The sequence below is a fragment of the Gossypium hirsutum genome, chromosome A08, assembly GCF_007990345.1.
Source record: "Gossypium hirsutum isolate 1008001.06 chromosome A08, Gossypium_hirsutum_v2.1, whole genome shotgun sequence".
Classification (NCBI taxonomy): Eukaryota; Viridiplantae; Streptophyta; class Magnoliopsida; order Malvales; family Malvaceae; genus Gossypium; species Gossypium hirsutum.
This window is the reverse complement of record NC_053431.1, coordinates 93761650-93784512: the sequence shown is the minus strand read 5'-3', so window position 1 is coordinate 93784512 and position 22863 is coordinate 93761650. Positions and strand designations below refer to the sequence as shown.

General features: G+C 37.4%; 1 non-coding gene across 1 annotated transcript; it reads right to left on the bottom strand.

The window, feature by feature from the left end:
* Positions 1 to 3547: 3547 nt before the first annotated feature.
* Positions 3548 to 3654, bottom strand: LOC121205336 (small nucleolar RNA R71). Its single transcript, XR_005900417.1, has one exon. It is a non-coding gene; the product is annotated as a small nucleolar RNA R71 (small nucleolar RNA).
* Between the last annotated feature and the right edge of the window lie 19209 nt (positions 3655 to 22863).

Below are 22863 nucleotides of genomic sequence, written 5' to 3'. Positions count from 1 at the left end.
CTACGGAACAAGTTGAATGAATAAATCGTCCAGTTCGGAGCCAGAATAACAAGTAAAGTCTAGGTGGATTTTTCCTTAGTTATTGTCTTAAGTCAATCGATTTTCCCCAAAAGCAATTCCCCAATTCTTTTCTCTGTGAATTCTTAGTTTAGATAATTAGTTAATTAAAACAAAACTCCATTATTCTTAGGCTAGATAATAAAAAGATAGTCATTACTAGTACTTTTAGTTTCTTTGGGTTCGACAATCCTGTTTTGCTAAAACTATACTAATATATTTAAAACTTATCACGAAACCACGAGATCAAGTTTTTGGCACCGTTGCCGGGGAACTAAGATATTAGGAACGCTCAATTTTTATTACTTTAGCCATTTATTTTTCTTGCAATTTAATTTAATTTTATTATTACTAATTAATTTAATTTTTCTTTCTCTTGGCAGGTTTTTATAGTTTATGACTAGAAGAAACCCGTCGGGACCATTACTTTTTGACGAAGAAATTGATTGTACAGTTCGTAGAAACCAAAGAGAAATAAGGCGTAGCTTAAGATACACGGAGAACGAGCAAGAAGACAATACTCAACCCCCAATCGAAGAGATGGCTGAAAACCAAGGCAATCAACTACCTCCTGAAATTGTGGCTAATCAAAATCTTGCTCCACTCACTATGTATGACTATGCTAAACCTTCTTTAACAGGAATTGAGTCAAATATAGTTAGACCTGCTTTTGCTGTGAATAATTTCAAACTGAAACCTAACACAATTTATGCGTATAACCACCAAATCCCATATCATTTCAATATGTAACATTATAGTTATTCATCAAATGTATGACAACATGTCTACTTCTTTTGTCGAATATCAATATGACATTTCCTTAACCAATATACATACACATACTTAAAACTAAATAAGCCATATTACACAACTTAAAACCACTTACATATGCGACATTAGTAATAGTCTATATGCTTTGCATATTAATGCAAATTAAAACATCCATACGGCAATACTCATACATTTTCATATACTTCATTTAAAACATTCATCATTAAAGACAAAACATACCTATTTTTAATCATTAGATCATACACATAAGACCATAATAAATTAAACCATTTTAAGTACAAACACCACCAAAAAGAACACTCATTTCTTATGCTAATTAATATGCCTAAAATTTACATACTCATTAACCAACAAATAGTCAACATTCAGTCATTCAAAATAACTACAATATGACTTTTAAAAATATTGTTCACTTATTGCCATTCAAGATCGAACTTAAATAGCAAATTCATGGTAAACATGTTTTAAGTATACAACCATATTTTGACTAGGTTTAGTCGTATAATCATGCATTAAATGATATTCCATGAAAACATATTTTCAATATAATCTAAAGCATAACCTAATTGACACTATAATTGACATTATTTACAAACCATAACTCAAAAACATCTATTTTCCATTTAACAAGCTTACTTAAAGTGATAAACCGTAAATTATACATATTTTTACCCCATGTTTAATGCATTTTATGGATGATTTCTCATTAGAATTAGTGAATTCAATGCTCCTAATGCTTTAATTTCATGTTTTATACTTAAGAGAGCATAGGAGAGCAAAAGGAACAAGAAACGGGCCAAAACCGAAGAAAATGGGCTAAGGTACGAAATCAACACGGCCTGGGACCTCCTCACACGGGCAGACCACATGGCCGTGTCAATTTGGAAGGCTCGAACATGGCCTGAAGTAATCGAATATGGGCGTGTGCCATAGGCGTGTCCCTGCCGAGCCCAAGTTGAGTCCAATTCAGAAAAGGCCAATTTTGAGGGCTCTTAGGCATTCCAAAGCCTATAAATACACCCTAGAGGAGGAGGAAAAGGGAGACTGAGAAGGGGGAGTAAGGAGTTACTCCAAGGAAGCCGAATGATCCATCTCGGAAGCTGGATTCATCATCAAGACTAAAGATCTCTCCTCAATTTCCCTTCAGGAGTTTTGGGTTTTCTTTATGTTTTGTGTTCTTTATTTTTCTGAGATGTCTTCTTATTTAGTTATGAACTAAAATCTTTAGATACCTAAGCAGAATGAAACCTAAGACGAATCTTGTTATTATTTTCTAAATCGTATGATAAATATTTAACTTGTTCTTAATTATGTGTTCTTAAATTCTTGTTTTGGTATCCCAGGATACTGATTCAAGATAAGCTCTTATTCAGAGGAGGAATAGACTCTGGCTAAGAGTACATTTATCATAAATAAGCGGATTTGATTGCGCGTCTAAAAATAGGGTGACAAGATTTTGCCGGATTAGGGTGAAACCTAATAAGGGGATCCATAGATCGAGTTAATGCAACCCTAGAGTGTTAATTAGAGAAAAGTCTCAGTTATTCAATCTAGGGATTAGACGTTATTAGTCTTGAATAGGGATAATAACATAACTTAGGGATCTCTACGGAACAAGTTGAATGAATAAATCGTCTAGTTCGGAGCCAGAATAACAAGTAAAGTCTAGGTGGATTTTTCCTTAGGTATTGTCTTAAAGTCAATCGATTTTCCTCAAAAGCAATTCCCCAATTCTTTTCTCTGTGAGTTCTTAGTTTAGATAATTAGTTAATTAAAACAAAACCCCATTATTCTTAGGCTAGATAATAAAAAGACAGTCATTACTAGTACTTTTAGTTCCTTTGGGTTCGACAATCCAGTCTTGCTAAAACTATACTACTGTTCGATAGGTACACTTGCCTACATCGCGATAATAGTTAGTTCAAAGAACAAGTAATTATAAATATTTAAAACCTATCACGAGACCACGCGATCAAGTTTTTGGCGCCATTGCCGGGGAACTAAGATATTAGGAACGCTTAATTTTTATTACTTTAGCCATTTATTTTTCCTGTAATTTAATTTAATTTTATTATTATTACTAATTAATTTACTTTTTCTTTCTCTTGGTAGGTTTTTATAGTTTATGACTAGAAGAAACCCGTCGGCGCCATTACTTTTTGACGAAGAAATCGATCGTACAGTTCATAGAAAGTAAAGAGAAATAAGGCGAAGCTTAAGATACATGGAGAACGAGCAAGAAGACGATACTCAACCCTCAACCGAAGAGATGGCTGAAAACCAAGGCAATCAGCTACCTCCTGCAATTGCGACTAGTCAAAATCTTGCTCCACGTACTATGTATGACTATGCTAAACCTTTTTTAATAGGAACTGAGTCAAGTATAGTTAGACTTGCTATTGCTGCGAATAATTTCGAACTGAAACCTATCACAATTCAGATGATGCAGCAGTTTGTTCAATTTGATGGTTTGCAGGATGAGGATCCCAACACTCACTTGGCAAATTTTCTGGAATTTTACGACACTTTCAAAATTAATGGCGTTTCTGATGATGCCATTTGCCTTCGGTTATTCCCTTTTTCACTGAGAAACAAAGCTAAACAGTGGTTGAACTCGTTACCACTAGGGTCTATCACTACTTGGGAACAAATGACCAAAAAATTTTTACTAAAATATTTTTCGCCGGCTAAAATGGCTAAGTTACGTAATGATATCTCTTCTTTTGTGTAGATGGACTTAGAAACACTTTACGATGCATGGGAGAGATACAAGGATCTATTGCGAAGGTGCCCTCACCATGGGTTACCTCTATGGCTGCAAGTTCAAACGTTCTACAATGGTGTGAATCCCTCGACAAGAGAGATGATTGACGTAGCTCCTGGAGGAACCATCAACAACAAATCATCTGAAGAGGCTTATGAATTCATTGAAGAAATGTCACTGAATAACTATCAGTGGCAAGTTATGAGGACTAAGCCAACAAAAATAGTAGGCATTGATAACCTCGACTCAATTACTATGCTGTCAAATCAAGTAGAACTTCTCAATAAAAAGATTGATGGTTTACTTGGTTCTATGCAGGTACATCCAGTAATGAGGTGTGACTCAAGTAGAGGAGGTGTGCATACAGAATTTCAATCCTTCAATCCTACAACCAAAGAGGAACAAGTCAACTATATGGGTAACAATAACTTTAGATCTCAAAATAACCTATACAGTAATACTTATAATGCAGGTTGGAGGAACCACCCAAATTTCTCCTAGGGTGGTCAAGAGATCAAAAGCCACAAAATCCTCAGTGTTTTTAACAGCCACCTTATCAACAAGAGAAGAAAACAAACCTTGAGGAGATGCTCTCTAAATTCATCTCGGTGTCAGAAACCCGTTTCCAAAATATCGAGACAGCACTTAAATATTAACAAGCATCGATCCAAAGACTCGAAACTCAGATAAACCAACTATCCAAACTAATCTCCGAACGACCACAAGGTAGCTTACCAAGTAATACTGAACCTAACCCAAGGGAACACCTCAACACAATTAGTACTCAAGATAAAAAAGGATTCATTGCGCCTGAGCTAGAATTGATGCAAGAAACTGTGGTGAGCAAAGGTAAAAGTGAGGTAAGTCATAATAAACGGTGAATGAAGAATATAAACCTCGTGTCCTATACCCTAACGCGATAAGGAAAGACCGCTCAGATGAACAATTTGATAAATTCCTTAAACTTTTGAAAAAATTACATATTAACTTATCGTTTATTGAAGCTCTGTCGCAGATGCCAAATGCAATGAAATTTTTAAAAGTGCTTTTAGTAAATAAGTGAAAGTTGGACGAAGCATCGCATGTGGAGCTAAACGCAGTCTGCTCAGCTATTCTACAGAATAAGCTACCCCACAAATTGAAAGATCCAGGGAGTTTTACAATTCCTTGCTTAATTGGTAGTTTAGATATAAATCATGAATTAGCTGATTTAGGGGATAGTATTAACGTCATGGCTTACAAAATGTTTAACCAACTAGGTCTTGGGAAACCTAAACAAACTAGGATAAGCATTCAATTGGCAGATAAAACTATAAGATTTCCTAGGGATATTATTGAAGATGTACTAGTGAAAGTAGATAAGTTCATATTTCCTGTTGATTTCGTTGTTCTAGACATAGAGGAGGATAATAAAACTCCTTTGATTTTAGGGAGGCCCTTTTTAGCAACTGCTAAAACAATTATTGATGTTGGCACAGATGAGCTTGCACTTCGCGTGGGAGACGAAATGATCACCCTTCAAGCTCGTAATTCTGGCATCACATTGAACATTGAAGGTAATGGTCCACACTATTTTACTAAACCTAACAATATAGTGCAACCTACTTTGCAGAAAATGAGTCTGAAGGAAGCACACGAGTCATTCTCAAGCAATAGTAGAGAACCTGTTCATGAAGAACGAAGACTACAAATCGAGGAACTTGATGAATGGTGGATGCACAAATCGGGAACACCCGACAAATCGAAACTATGCCAAAACAAGCTTGATACCTCTCCAAATCAACTTAAGGCTGGTGATAAGGTATTATTAGATGTCGTAGATCCCCACATTGTCACTACTACACCGAATGAGGAAATCCCTCTTACGGTATTCAGTATTTTTCCATTCGGTATGGTGGAGTGAGTCATCCCAAGTTCGGCACTTTTAAAGTAAACAACACCCGATTAAAACCTTATTTTGATGAGATTGATAGTAGGAATGAGGAGAATAAATGCCTAAACCACCATGATTATTCAACATAGAGGTAATTCGAGCTTAAACTATAAATAAGAGCTTCTCGAGAGACAATCCGAGCACTAACATTATTAATTTCTTTAAATTTTGGTATTTAACTCCTGACCTACTAATAGAAATATTGAATATAGATGTTTCCACAGAGACACGGCCAAGAACACGGGTGTGCATAAGGCCGTGTGCAAACAGGATAAAAGATTTCCCCAACACGGGCTACGATAAAACGCCACGGCCGTGCGACATAGCCGTGGTCGATCCTGCAAAAACAACACGGGCGTGCGACACGCCCGTGTGGAAGAACCATGGACGAGCCTATTAAAATAGCACAGGCATGCAACACGCCCGTGTCTAACACCCTTGGTCGAACCTGTCAAATTAACACGGGCGTGGGGCTTGCATACACGGGCGTGGGAGAAGCGAACGAAGCTAGACATGGCTATGCGGCACGGCCGTGTTCACCAACACGCCCGAGGCACACGGACGTGTGTCGAATTTTAGACGCACCAAAATAGTAAAAACACGAAACACACGGGCTGAATTTGGGGCACACGGGCGTGTCCCATGGTCGTGTGTCCTAAAATCTATAAATAGGCTGCACTATTCATTGTCTTCCCCACTCAAAAACCCTAACCCTAGCCACTGCAAGTCCACACGGCCTCCTTGCCATGCCCGTGCGTCACTTCTCACTCCATTTTTGACGTCCAATCTCTCTCCCTTAGCGTTTGTTCACTCTTTTCACCTCTATTCTACTTATTTTTAATGCTTATTCTTAAAATAATTGTTATTTTTATCATCCTATGTTCATTTTGTTCATTATTGCCTGCATTATTAGATCATTTATCATGCATTTTATGTTAATGAAGGTTGTTAGGAAAGTTTCATTCTTTTGTCATTCACATGCCATTATTATACCCATCCTCATGCCCTTACAATGTCACGAAATTATGCTATCAAAAAGAATTTTGTTGGTTGAGTTTGGTTCATATTTTGGCTAAAATTAGTAGTTTAAATTCATGGCTTTCAAAATTCATGTATTTACTATTATTCTTCTTTACAAATTATAGGTATACGATGTCATCTTCACGAGGAAAGAAATTCGATGTCCCCGCCGCAAAGAAAAGGAAGGGAGCGTCATCTTCCTCGGGTCCTACTACGAAAATTCGTCACCCTTACCTCCAATTCCCCAACAGGCCTCAAGAAGAACTATTTCAAGTACTACGGGCCTGACCTTTAGCAGTGGACCGCTGCATCGACTAGGCTGCCATAGAACAAGTTCAGATGGCTGACGCGATTCAGGCTCTTCTAACCACCGACCCTTAGGAGCTGTTTTTCGGGATTATCGAGCTGACATACCTCGAGCTCACGATGGAACTATGCTCAACGTTCCATCTTCAGACTGCAATGATAAGGTACGATGATTCTGGCACAGTCTATTTCGCCTAGGCAGATTAATCCGCCAGCTAAGCGTCCCAGAGTTTGGTGCTGCACTAGGCTTATATACGGAGGAGTTCAGGGAGGAGAATGAACTATATGCTCTCAGTCGCCACATACATTTCTCTCCCTCGAAGTGCTGGCACACTTTGGCCCCTAGCATAGCCTCGTACAATCCTAGCCCCTCCAAGGCATCAGTTCTCCTACCATCCTTGAGGTAATTATACGCTATTTTAGCTCACAAGATTATAGGGAGGCGAGAGAGCACTGGCGTCGTCAACACCCACGACGTCTACTTCTTATGGTGCATGTGGCAAGGGCACCTCATTAACCTTGCCTATTTCATCGCCCTTGCGATTTAGCACCAGACAGAGCGGCATCGGAAGGGGGTCATCTCCATTGGCCCCTACGTGACTAGGCTGGCACGAAACTTCGGGCTCCTCAACACCGTGGCCCAAGAATCATCCCTCACTCTCATCGGCCAGATGTCTCCACAAGGCATCTCGAGCATGCTTAGCATGAGGATGATCGAGAGGCGCGGAGAAACCTACCCTCCTAGTATCACCTAGCCCAATCTACCGAGGAGGAGGCCTACGAGGACATTCCTGATGATGTCCCCCCACAGCACGAGGATCCACCGACTCAGCCACCACCACCCTCTCATCCAGTTCATGCGGTGGCTTCATATGCTGACATCTCTGAGCGCCTCACCCGATTCGAGCAGCAGTGTTTTCAATGGTTTGACAACATTGATGCTACTCTACAGCAGATTTGTCAGCACCTCCACATCTCATCACCAGTCCCACCTTGCAAACCATCCAGCGATGAAGATGTTTAGAAATTTTTCTTTATTATTTTATGTTTTTAATTTTTTATTGAAACTACTTTTTATTTTTGTTAGATTTTAGAAATTTTATTTTTAATTATTAAATTCAGTTATTTCTTTTTGAGTAATTATTCTTCCTAATATCCCCTAAAAAGTTCCTGATTTTATCATAGTTATATAGAGCTCTTAAGCTATTCTTCACATAGGAACTAAACCTCCACCGGGAAAGGTTCGCGACGACTGCCATGTCCTGCTCAACCACAACCATAGCTACCACTAGATATAATATTCTTTTGGCGCACGACTTATGGACTAATGAACCTCTACGACCGTTGGAGTATCCTCCTCCACTCTCGAACCGATTACTCTCCAAAACTCTACTTCGAGGAATTCATCATACGAGAAGTTTCACTTCCATCCCTATCTTATTTTTATATTATAATACCCATCTTTGTACATTGAGGGCAATGTACATCTTAAGTGTGGGGGGTATTTATTTCATTATCAGAAAAATTCCTAAATAACTGCCTTGTTTCCTTAAAAAGCTCTCATATCATATTTAGGATAAATTTTAATTAATTTATGATTTTGATTGATAAATCTTGAATTAAAACATAGGGATTTATGCATTGATTGTTTAAACTTTAAGACATTAGAGAATCAAGCATGATGAGTTGATTTTTAAGAATGTAAAATTATAGGTTGTTTCCCCAAGTCTAGGTATTACCTTGAATTGGAATTCACGAGTCTAAACATCAAAAAGCCATAATTTTTGTGAGATTTTTGAGCCTTTTGAGCATCTATTAATTCTTTCATGCTCACTTTTATTATTGCTTTAAGTACATCAGTATTGAACTGTTATTCTAGAACTTGCTTGATTATGCATGTCGAGACCACACCATTTGATTTGATATGTCAAAATGATTAAGGCACTTAGGATTAACCCACTCATGCCATGAAAATCCTACCTCCACGATTAACTCCTAGTAAATCCCCTTGAGCCTAATAAACCATTCTTTGTATTACCCTTAATATTAACCCTTAACCCATTATTGTTGAAATCCCCTAAATTAATCCCTATTTTTGTCGAGATTTGAGTTGAATGGATTTCTTAGATATGTTTTGTTCTTAATAGTTAGTCTATATTATTTTAACTTGTTCTTAAAAAATATATATGTATATTTATTAGTAATTCCATATTCTGAGAAGAAGCTCTGTTGTACGCAAATGAAGATTAACTCTTTTTCTAGTTAGGCAATTTTTCAATTTAATCTTGATTCTAACCTTTTCTTTCAGCTTGTGACCAAACCCCCTAACCAAGCCTCATTACAACCCTCTAAAGACCTTTTGATTGATGTATCATCTTAAATTATAGTGATGGAGATTTGATTCTCATACAAGCCTATGTAATGACTTTTCATTATTGACTATTGAGTATTCATTTATTGTCCTTAAACACCTCGAGTGATTTGAGTGAATCTTTAGTGAGGATGTAAAACTCTGTGATATTCTGAATCAAAGGTAATTACTTAGATGTGGAAAGACACCTATGTTTGCATGATTAAATACTCAACTTGGAATGTTTAAAACTTTGATGTTCTTTTAGTTGAATCCTCAATGTATGATTACTTATGGATTAATTTGAGATATTATCAATAGAAATTATAAGTTGAGAAGAATTTATTTTGATTATGAGTTGAGAATTTTGCTTGAGGATAAGCAAATGCTTAAGTGTGGGGGTATTTGATAAACCGTAAATCATACTTATTTTTAACCCATGTTTAATGCATTTTATGGATAATTTCTCATTAGAATTGGTGAATTCGATGCTCCTAATGTTTTAATTTCATGTTTTATACTTAGGAGAGCATAAGAGAATGAAAGAAATGAGAAACGGGCCAAAAACAGAGAAAATGGGCCAAAGTACGAAATCAACACAGCCTGGACCTCCTCGCACGGGCAGACCACATGGCCATGTCAATTTGGCAGGCTTAAACACGGCCTAAAGTAATTGAACACAGGCGTGTCCCTGCCAAGCCCAAGTTGAGTCCAATTTGTAAAAGGCCAATTTTGAGGGCTCTTAGGCATTCCAAAGCCTGTAAATACACCCTAGAGGAGGAGGAAAAACGGAGGGAGAAGAGGGAGTAAGGAATTACTCCAAGGAAGCCGATTGATCCATCTCAGAAGCCGGATTCATCATCAAGACTGAAGATCTCTCCTCAATTTCCCTTTAGGAGTTTTGGGTTTTCTTTATGTTTTGTATTCTTTATTATTCTGAGATGTCTTTTTATTTAGTTATGAACTAAAACCCCTAGATACCTAAGGGGAATGAAACCTAAGACGAATCTTGTTATTATTTTCTGAATCGTATGATAAATATTTAACTTGTTCTTAATTATGTGTTCTTAAATTCTTGTTTTGATATCCCAGGATATTGATTCAAGATAAGCTCTTATTCAGAGGAGGAATAGACCCTGGCTAAGAGTACATTTATCATAATTAAGCGGAGTTTATTGCGCGCCTAAAAATCGGGTGACAAGATTTTGCCGGCTTAGGGTGAAACCTAATAAGTGGATCTATAGATCGAGCTAATGCAACCCTAGAGTATTAATTAGAGAAAAGTCTTGGTTATTCAATCTAGGGATTAGACGTTATTAGTCTTGAATAGGGATAATAACATAACTTAGGGATCTCTATAGAACAAGTTGAATGAATAAATCGTCCGATTCAGAACTAGAATAACAAGTAAAGTCTTGGTGGATTTTTCCTTAGGTATTGTCTTAAGTCAATCGATTTTCCCCAAAAGCAATTCCCCAATTCCTTTCTCTGTGAATTCTTAGTTTAGATAATTAGTTAATTAAAACAAAACCCCATTATTCTTAGGCTAGATAATAAAAAGACAGTCATTACTAGTACTTTTAGTTCCTTTGGGTTCGACAATCCGGTCTTGCTAAAACTATACTACTGTTCGACAGGTACACTTGCCTACATCGCAATAATAGTTAGTTCAAGAATGAGTAATTATATATATTTAAAACCTATCATGAAATAACGCGATCAAAAACAAAGGTGTCTCCCCTCATCTAAGTGATTACCTTTAATCAAAATATCACAGAGTTTAACATCCTCATTAAAGATTCACTCAAATTACTCAAGGTGTTTAAGGACATCAATAAAAGCACTCATTAGTCAATATGAAAAGTTATTACCATAAGCTTGCTTGAAAATCAAATCTCCGCCACTATATATTGAGCTGATACATCAATCAAAAAGGTCTTTTAGAGGGTTGTAATGTGGCTTTGGTTAGGGGTGTGGTCACAAGCTAAAAGAAGATGTTAGAATCAAGATTAATTTGAAAATTTACCCAGCTAGAAAAATAACTAGTCATCAGTTGAATACAAGTGAGCTTCTTCTCAGAATATAGAATTAACACTCAGGCTCAAAAATGACGAATTACTACTAATATGTATGTAAGTATTGTTTTTTTTAAACAAGTCAAATATTTAGAAGAACAAAACATAACTAAGCAATTTTTTCAAATCAAATCTTGACAAAAATAGGGATCAAATTAGGGGATTTCAACAATAATGGGTTATAGGTTAATATTGAGGGTAAATCAATTAATGGCTTTGTTAGGCTCAAAAGGAGTTCACTAAAGGTTAATTATGGAGGTAGGATTTTGTGGAGTGAGTGGGTTAAACCTAAGTGCCTTTATCATCTTGACATATCAAATCAAAAGGCGTGGTCTTGACATGCATAATCAAGCAAGTTCTAGAATAACAAATCAAAACTGATGCACTCATAATGAAAGTGAGCATGAAAGGAATAAAATATGCTCTAAAGGCTCAAGATCTCACAAAAATTATGGCTTTTGATGTTCAAACTTGTGAATTTCAACTCAAGATAATACCTAAACTTAGGGAAACAACCTAAAAGTTTTTAATTCTTCAAAAATCAACTTATCATGCTTGATTCCCTAATGTTTTAAAGTTTAAACAATCAATGCATAAATACCTATGTTTTAATTCAAGACATATCAATAAAAATCATAAATTAATCAAAATTCATTCTAATAGTGATATGAGTGATTCACGTGAGAATAAGACAAAATTCAGGGATTTCTAATGATGATATAAAAGACCCCCCACACTTAAGATGTACATTGCCTTCAATGTACAAAGAAATATATACTGACAAAGATAGACTTATAATCATAAGATAGGGAGAGAAGTGAAACTTCCTGAGTGATGAATGAACTCCTTGAATTGGAGTCATAAAGAATAAATAGCCAAAGCAATGATGAGGGTGGAGGAGGATACTCCGATGGTGGTAGAGGTTGGGTTCCACAAATGCTGTGCCAAAAGAATATTATATTTCATGTTGGCTATGATCGTGGTCGAGCAGGGCATGGCAGTCATAGAGAACCTTTCCAGTGAGTTCCAAGTTCCTAAGTAATAGTGAGCTTTGGAGCTCTTTAAAATTGTAATAGAATCAGGAACTTTTTTTTAGGAAATATATAAAGAAGAATAATTACTCGTAATCAAAAAGCCTAAATTAAAATAAAAATTGTAAAAACTCAAGATAAAATAGTATTAATAGGAAATAAAAAGTAATTTCAAAATATAAAGATAAAGCTAAAATAGATAATAGGTGTTTATAGAGAAATTGGGGCACACGGCCGTGGGGCACGCCTGTGTGCCTTCGTTTCAGCCCGCGCGTTTCGTGGTTTTCAAAATTGGGTGCATTGGTGTACATGGCCATGTCGCACGGCTGTGTCAATCTTCGATCACTTCTCGCACGCCCGTGTATACAGGTACACACCAGTGTTATTGTGACAGTGTCAACCACGGGGCTAGGCACGGGCATGTCGAACGCCCGTGCTAAATTGACAGGTTTGCCCATGGTTTCAAAACACGGGTGTGTCGCACGCCTGTGGTCTTTTAGCAGTTTTGCCCACGGCCATGTCACACGGCCGTGGTGTGACAGCCCAAAGTTGACCCTAGTCGGGAAGTGGTTTCGGGACCGCTAAACCGAGTCACCGAAATGTTTGAATGTGATACTTATTGTCTAGAATATGTAATTATGAATGTGTGAAAATTTCAAGCTTCAATTTGGTTGATTTCATGTGAATTTAGTCAATAGGACTTATGTGAGAAAATTCTAAAATGTGATAGGTCAATGTGTGAGGACCTATTAGTGCATGTGGACAAAGGGGGGACTTGCATGTCAAATTCCCCCCTACTAGTAGTGGCCGGCCATGACAAGCATGGTAGACCAAGTTTGATGGCCAAGACATGTCATAGACATGTTTTGTTGGTGCATCATGGGTGGAAAAAAATAAAATAATAGGCATGGAAATTAAATAATGAAAAGGAGTATGATGAATACACAAAAAAAAATGTGTAGTTGATTCTTTTCCCCCCCCCATTGCCGTGAGCTAAAGAAAAGAGAGGAGAAGATCTTTGTTCATCCTTTTCTCACTTTCATTTAGCCTAAATTAGAAAGAAAAACAAAGAAAAAAATTTCTCATCCTTTGGTTCATCCTTGGCGAAAAATTTTAAGGAGGAAAGAAGAAGAAAGGTGAAGAGATTCGGCCATGCATGTAGCTAGGCTAAGGTATGTTTGATGATGTTCCATGAGATGCATGCATGTTTTAGTTGTTAGCTTGAGTTCTACCTAGCCCATGGTCTAAATCTTGCTATGTGATGGAAATGGCACTTGACCATGGATGCATCATTCTTGGTTGGTGTTTGATGTTGTGGTGATGAGGCATGAGGATGAGTTAAGATTCGGCCTAGGTGGAGGTTGTGTTAATGCCATTGCATGCAAAATATGAAGCTTGTTAATGATGCATGTGATGATGGCTTGATGATTCTTGAACCTCCTTTTTAGCATTTTTGTGTGAGCACATATGTGCATTGGTTGCTAAATGGAGAAGAATCGGCTAGCAAGATGTGTGCTAAGGCCGAATGTAACTTTGCATGTTAATGAGCAATGCATGTGTTAAATTGATGAAAAGGGGGAGGATGCTTTACTAGTGTGTATATGTGTGTATTAAGTGTTGAAATCGACCCCAAAAATAGACATGCATATTCGGCCAAGGGGAAAGAAATTAGCTAATATGTTGTGTTGATGCATGATTTTTGCATGTATGAGACTTTAATGTCTAATGTATAAATATGGGCTAAGTGCCTTGTGTTCATCTTTTTGATGCCTAAATGATGAAATCAATTTATTTGTTTAATTAAGCTCAAGAGCAAAGGGGAAATAAATCCGATAAAGGGAAGGAAAAAGTGGTCGAATAGTTAGCGGAATCGTTCGACAACACCCGAGGTAAGTTCTTGAGTAAGAGAGCTTAAATTACGATGTGATTAAATCATGCTCTATGTGTGGTTATTGAGCCGAATGTGCAAGGACGATATGTGCCTTGTGTTTGAGTTTCGCAAATGAAAATGAAATATGAATGTGCCATGAATTATTGTTAGATGTGCATGATTAATTGAATGCTGTCCGGGCTAAGTCCCGAAGGCTTTGTGCTAAGTGAATATATCCGGACTAAGATCCGAAGGCATTTGTGCGAGATACAAATTCCGGGTTAAGCCCCGAAGGCCTTTGTGCGAGATACTAAATCCGGGTTAAGTCCCGAAGGCATTCGTGCGAGCTATTAAATCCGGGTTAAGTCCCGAAGGCATTGTGTGAGTTACTAAAACCGGGCTATGTCCCGAAGGCATTTGAACGAGGAGCTATATCCGGTTAAATCCCGAAGGTACGTGATTTGGTAATGAATGAGCTTGCTGTAAAATTCCAGCGAATACTCGAAAAACATCCCAATATGGGGATATGTTACGTATGTGTTGAATTTAATCGAGCCCTTACAAATAAATGTTCGCTCAGTTGATAAACGAGCTACCGGCCTTCGGCTAAGTTAGTCTATTGTGTATGTACATAAGGGTTGTTAATGTTGTGAAGCAAGTTTGATATCGGTAAATTGCGTATTATGAAATATTCCGTTTAGCTAAATGTGTGTTATTCTTTGTTTATGCTGGAATTCCTTGCTCAAAACTTACTAAGCATAAATTGCTTACTCGTTACACTGCTCCTCTGTTTTATAGATTTTTGGTTCTCCAGCTATCGAACTCGGGATCTTGAAGTCGAAGTCGCCCACACTATCAAAGGCTCTTTTGGGTACTATTTTGGTTGAATTTTGATATGGCATGTATAGGACTACCCATTGTTGTTTTTCGAGTACTTTATGAAATGTATAAGTGTACAGCCATGCGAAAATGGCTTGTAGAAGTGGAGTATGGCATTAGACCATTCGTGTTTATGAATGTATAGATGGTTTCATGATGTAACTATAGTTGGAATGGAAGTGTTGAGCAAATGGTCAGCCATTGGAATGGCTAAGTATGATCATATGTGGGCATATGTATGACAAGGCCCTAGTTGGTCCATGAAACCCCGAAAATAGGTAAGATTTACTTTGAAAACAGAGGCTGACAGCAGCAGTGGTGTGGATTGGAAAAATCACAAGAATTCGTAGGAGTGGAATTAAATAGTGAATAAATTATGTAATCTAACCTTGATGAATCTACTTTCATATGAAAGTAACGAAACAATCATATGAACAGTACAGTAAGAGATATTCGGGTTCTTGTGGAACAGGGCCAGAACAGTTTCTGGATTCCCTGTTCCAACTTTGGAAATTCACTATAAATTGACCAGAGATAATTAGGGGTCATACCATATATGTATGGATTCCTCTCTGAGTCTGGTTTCCATAGAAACAAACGGCATCAGTATTGAAGCTCTGTGCAGAGAGATATCCAAGTCGTAATAGGAAAAGGTCAGTGTAGTCGACCCCTGTAACATGGGAGACTTTGACTAATAAACTGTACTAATTGGCCCGACCAAAAATTCTAGAAAAAAATACATAGGTGGGGACATGAGTCTAGTTTCAGGGAAAAATCACAAAACTGATTTTCGAGTTGTGAAACTCAAGATATGATTTTTGAAGCGACTAGTACTCAGACTGGGCAGTGTCTGGAAAAATTTTTCAAAGTTTGTTAACATCTCGTGTCCGACTCCGGTGTCGGTCTCGGCTTCAGGGTGTTACACGTGGCAACTTATCGCTTCCCGTGTTGGGGAAAAAAATTTTTGCCCTGTTTTCACACGGCCACAGCGCACGGCCGTGTTTCATCCCGCTGTATGTACACGGCCTACGGCACGCCTGTGTGGTTTTGAAAATCCTGTGTTTAATGGCTCAGTTAGTGAATTTAATGTTAAAGACTAAAATTTAAAGAAGTTAGCACCGTTAGTGCTCGGGGTACCTCCCAAGAAGCGCTTGTTTATAGTCTAAGCTCGACTCTACGTTGTGGGTGTATTTAGGTAACTTCATGGAGCCGTGAGCTTATCATCTTTGAAATTCTCACCGTTATACATTTTGAGACGATGTCCATTTACCTTAAAAGTGCCTTGTGATGGATGACTTACCTCTACTATACCATATGGAAATACAGTTTGAACTACGAAAGGACCTAACCATAGTGATTTAAGCTTTCCAGGAAACAATTTGAGCCTTAAGTTATATAACAGGAAAAGATCTCCAACTTCAAATTGCCTTGTTTGCTTCAAACGGGCGTCGTGGCAGCATTTCGTCACTTCCTTATATAGGCACGAATTTTCATTTGCATTGGCTCGCCACTCATCTAACTCATTCAACTGCATCAACTTGTTTTCACCTGCAAGTTTGGGGTCAAGTTTAGAAATTTTATAGCCAAGAATGCCTTGTGTTCCAACTCAAATGGTAGGTGACAACTTTTCCCATAAACAAGTCTGTAAGGTGATGTTCCTATGGGAGTCTTAAAAGTAGTTCTATAAGCCCATAAAGTATCATCTACTTTCGTCGCCCAATCCTTCCTGTTTAATTCTACTGTCTTTTCTAGGATACATTTAAGCTCTCGGTTCGTTACTTCGACTTGGCCACTAGTTTGAGAGTGATAAAGGGTAGTTGTTCTGTGATGAACTCTATATTTCTTGAGCGTCTTGTCAAATTGGGCATTACAAAAATGAGTAACCCTATCACTGATAATTGCTCTAGGTGTACCAAATCGAGAGAAAAGTTTCTTAAGGAATCGTACTACTACTCTAGCATCATTAGTGGGTAAAGCTTGGGCTTCTCCCTATTTGGACATATAATCAATAGCTACTAAGATGTATTTATTCCCGAATGAACTAGGGAATGGACCCATGAAGCCGATACCCCAAATGTCAAATATTTCACAGGAGAGCATATATGTCTGAGGCATTTCATCACGTTTGGATATATTACCTGTCCTTTGACATTTTTCACAAGAAGTAGCATACCTAATAGCAGCTTTGAATAGAGTGGGCCAATAAAAACCTAATTCGAGGACTTTATGTGCGGTCTTATTTCCACCGTAATGTCCTCCAGCCGGTCCTGAGTGGTAATGTTTCAAGATTTTCAATGCTTCTATCCTTGTAACGCATCTCCTAATGATTTGATCTGTACATTTACGGAAAAGAAAAGGGTCTTCCCAGAAGTAGTTTTTCACTTCAGTAAAGAATCGCTTCTTTTGCTGATGTGTCAACCCTTTTGGGATAATGTTAGCGGCTAAAAAATTTGCAATATCTGCAAACCAAGGTACCTCAGAATCAAATATAGCAAAAAATTGTACTTCAGGGAATGAATCATTTATTTCAATGTCATCTAATTCTTTGGTACTTGAGTTTTCAAGCCTAGAGAGATGGTCAGCTGCAAGATTTTCAGCTCCTTTCTTATCCTTAATCTCCAAGTCAAATTCCTGCAATAATAAGATCCATCAAATGAGTCGAGGTTTTGCATCAGTTTTAGTCAAAAGGTGGCAAAAAGCGGAATGGTCGGTATAAACGACAACTTTAAACAATATTAAATATGGCCTAAATTTATCGAATGCAAAAACCACAGCTAGTAGCTCTTTCTCCGTGGTGGTGTAGTTTTCTTGTGCTCTGTCAAAGTCCTACTAGCATAATAGATAGGTTGAAAATGTTTATCTCTTCGCTGTCCCAAAACTGCATCTACTGCAAAATCACTCGCATCGTACATTAGTTCAAAATGTGGATTCCAATCAGGTGCAATTATAATTGGAGCTTTAGTCAGTTTATCCTTTAAAGTATTAAATGCATCTAAACACTCCTGATCGAAATTAAAAGGCACATTTTTTTCTAGTAATTTAGTCAAAGACTTAGCTATTTTAGAAAAGTCTTTAATAAATCTTTTATAAAACCCAGCATGTCATAAGAAGCTCCTAATAGCCTTAACTGAATTAGGGGGTAGTTTTTCAATGGTTTCAATTTTAGATATATCAACCTCAATCCCTCTACTAGAAATTTTATGTCCTAACACAATACCTTCTTGAACCATAAAGTGACATTTTTCCCAGTTAAGCACAAGGTTTGTTTCCTCACATCTTATTAACACTCGTTTTAAATTTTTTAGGTAAAGATGGAAAGAGTTGTCGAACATCGAAAAATTATCCATAAATACCTCCATGACGTCTTCTACGAGTTCATTAAAAATGACTATCATGTAGTGCTGAAAAGTAACAGGAGCGTTACATAATCCAAAAGGCATTCTACGATAAGCAAACATATCGTATGGACATGTAAATGTCGTCCTTTCTTGATCTTCAAGAGCTATTGGGATTTGGAAATAGCCAGAAAGTCCATATAAAAAGCAGTAGTACATGTGTCCTGACAATCTTTCCAACATTTGGTCAGTGAATGGAAGGGGAAAGTGGTCTTTTCTCGTGGCATGATTTAGCTTCCTATAATCAATGCACACTCTCCAACCTGTGACTGTCCTTGTTGGGATTAATTCATTCTTCTCATTGGCTACAACAGTCATGCCTCCTTTCTTAGGAACAATCTGCACTGGACTCACCTAAGAATTGTCAGAAATAGGATAAATAATTCCAGCACTAGGAGTTTAATTACCTCAGCTTTAACAACTTCCTTGATGTTGGGATTCAGTCCTCTTTGGGCTTGCACGCATGGTTTATATTCATCTTCCATTAAAATTTTGTAGGTGCAAAAAGAAGGGTTGATCCCTTTAATGTCAGAAATTTTCCAAGCTATGGCCCTTTTATGCTCTCTCAAAACTTGGAGTAATTCCTCTTTCTCCTTGGGCTGCAAGTTGGATGCAATAATTACCGATAATGTGGAATTATTTCCAAGGAATGCATATTCTAAGTGATTCGGAAATTGTCTAAGTTCCAGTTTGGGATGTTCGTCAATAGAGGTTTTTTGCTTAAGTTCATCTTTTACCTTAATTCCCTCATATTTTGCTAGTTTTGGGGAGGTTTCATTGGAGTTTAGTTCGGTTCCTATTTTAGAATCATCATCCATCCCCTCTCCTTGGGCGAGACACAGTTCCATTGTGTCCTTGTGTGTGATTTCCTAAAAAGAATCTTGAGTAGCATGATCAATAGAGTCGATAAAATAACATAAGTCATCCTATTCTATAGAAAATCTCATGACATCATAAATTTTAAAAATAATCTCTCCGTCACCTGCTCTAAGTACCAATTTTAGGTAGACTTCCTGGTGGTCTTTCAAATATCAATTTAGCGAGCTGACCTATCTGAGTTTCAAGCCCTTAGATCGACGCTTGTTGATTTTTAAGTGTTGTCTCGGTATTCTGAAAATGAGTTTCTGACACTAAGATGAATTTTGTTAGCATCTCTTCAAGGTTTGGCTTTTTCTCTTGTTGGTAGGGTGGTTGTTGGAAGCCTGGAGGTGGTGGTCTCTGATTGCCTTGGCCTCCCCATGAAACATTTGAGTGGTTCCTCCAATCTGCATTGTAAGTATTGTTATAAGGATTGTTTTGAAATCAAGGATTATTGTTACCCAAATATTGGACTTGTTCCTCCTCGATGCTAGGGTTGAAGGGTTGATATTCTGTGCATGCTCCTCCTCCATTCGAATCGCACCTCATCACTGGATGTACCTAAGTAGAACCACACAAACCGTCAATCTTTTTATTTAAGAGTTCTACTTGGTTAGATAGCATAGTAAACGTATCGAGGTTGAAAACACCGGCTGCTTTTGTCGGCTTTGTCCTCATGACTTGCCACTGATAGTTATTCACTGACATCTCCTCAATAAATTCGTAAGCCACCTCAGGTGTCTTATTATTGATAGTTCCACCAGCGGCTGCGTCAATCATCTGCCGAGTCGAAGGGTTTAGGCCATTGTGAAAAGTTTGGACCTGTAGCCAGAGTGGTAACCCATGGTGAGGGCATCTTCGCAAAAGGTCTTTGTATCTATCCTATGCATCGTAGAGTGTTTCTAAATCCATTTTCACAAAAAAGGAGATATCATTACGTAATTTGGTTGTTTTAGAAGGTGGAAAATATTTTAATAAAAAATTTTCGGTCATCTATTCCCAAGTAGTAATTGATCCTCGTGGCAACGAGTTCAACCACTGTTTAGCCCTATTCCTCAACAAAAAGGGAAACAACTGAAGGTGAATGGTGTCATCCGAAACACCATTAATTTTAAAAGTGTCGCAAAACTCTAAGAAATTTGCCAAGTGAGCGTTGGGATCCTCGTCCTGCAAACCATCAAACTGAAAAAACTGTTGGATCATTTGAATAGTGTTAGGTTTCAGTTCAAAATTATTTTTAGCAACAGCAGGCCTAACTATGCTCGATTCAGTTTCTACTAAATTAGGTTTAGCATAATCATACATAGTGCGTGGAGCAGGATTCTGATTTACTGGACCAGCAGCAATCGTAGGAGGTAGCGAATTTTCTTGGTTTTTAGCCATCTCCTCGGTTGTGGTTGAAGTGTCATCTTCTTGCTCGCCCTTTGTGTATCTTAGGCTGCGCCTTCTTTCTCTTCAGTTTTTGTAAACTGCACGGTAGATCTCACCGTCAAAAAGTAGTGGTCCTGACGGGTTTCTTCTGGTCATAAACTAGAAAAACTTGTTAGAAGAAAATAAATGAAAAATTAGAAAAAAAATAAAAATTTAAATTGCAATAAAATTAAAATGGCTAAAGTAATAAAAATCGAGTGTTCCTATATCCTAGTTCCCTGGCAACACTGCCAAAAACTTGGTACGTGATATTCATGATAGGTTTTAAAGATTTATGAAAGAATCATTCTTGAGACTAACTTATTATCACGATTAAGGCAAGTGTACCTATCGAACAGCAGTATAGTTCAGCAAGACTGGATTGTCGAACCCAAAGGAACTACGAGTACTAGTATTTACTTCCTTTTTATTATCTAGCCTAAAAATTAAAAGGTTTGGTTATATAAACTAATTACTAACTAAGAATGCACAGAAAGAAAATTTGGGAAAATACTTTTTGGAAAATTCGATTGATTAAGACAATACCTAAGAAAAATCCACCTAGACTTCACTTGTTATTTGACTCTGAATCAAATGATTTATTCATTTGACTTGATCCGTAGAAATCCCTAAGTTATATTATTATCTCTCTCGAGACTAATAACATCTAACCCTAGGTTGAATAATTGAAATCTCTTTCTAATTAACACCCTAGAATTGCATTAACTAGATCTATGGATTCCCTTATTAGGTTTCACCCTAATCCGACAAAATCTTATTACCCTATCTCTAAGCGTGCAATCAACTCCACTTAATTATGACAAATTTACTCTTAGACAGGGTCTATTCCTCGTTTGAATAAGAGCTTAACTTGAATCAATATCCTGGAATATCAAAACAAGAATTAAGAACACATAATTAAGAACAAGTTAAATATTTATCATACAATTCAGATAATAATAACAAGATCCCTCTTAGGTTTCATTCCCCTTAGGTATTTAGGGGGTTTAGTTCATACTTATGAAAGAAAACATCTCAAAAGCATAAAGATAACAAAACATAAGAAAACACAAAACTCTTGAAGGAACTTGAAGGGAGATTTTTAGTCTTGATGATGAATCCAGCTTCTGAGATGGATCAATCGGCTTTTCTTGAGTAATTCCTTGCTTCCTACTCTGCGTCCCCATTCTAAGTGCCTCATCAGGTGTTTAAATAGGCTTTAGAATGCCTAAGAGCCCCTAAAATTGGCCTTTTTCGAATAGGGTTATACTTGGTTTCGGCAGGGACGCGCCCGTGTGACACACCCGTGTGCGATTACTCCAGCCCATGGTCAAGGCTGTTGAACAGGCACGGGCATGTAGTATACCCGTGTAAGTCGTGCTTCAATCCTGCCAAAGGGACACGCCTATGTGACATGCCCGTGTGAGAAAGTCCCCGCCGTGTTGATTTCCCACGTGGGTCCATTTTCTTCGTTTTCGGCCCGTTTCTAACTCTTTTTACTCTCTTATGTTGTCCTAAGTATAAAACATGAAATTAAAGGATTAGGAGCATCAAATTCACCAAATATAAAGGGAAACCATTCTTAAATAGACTAAGCATGGGATAAAAATATGTATAAATTACAGTTTATCAACATTCATTGAGCTTTTTAAAGCTCACACCCTCACAATTTGTGTAGATAATCGTTGGGCTTGAAGAGCTGAGGAGCCGATCAAGAGAGTTCTCTTCTTTATTACACATTTTAGAGACTGTAATCGGGTATTGTGGAACTCTCAGGAATTAGTTGAATTTTGGCTATAATTGGACTTTGTACATTGGACATTTTATTTTGGATGGTTTTATAATAACTTTAAGGCATGTTTGAGTTTAATTATTGAATGATTTATGGTGTATTATTGCTTGATAATACGGTGATTCATAACACGGTGTGTGAGACATGAAATTTATACTAACGATTGTTAAAATGAAGCTTCCTTAGAGTGGATTACTAGTGACTAAGGTATGCCACTTGCTTGATTTATTCGGTGTTTGTTATGCTTGGAATTGATTGTCTAATTCTATATAATTGAGCTTAATTGATGTCAATAAATTCAATTTATATATATGTTAATTAATCGTAGTTA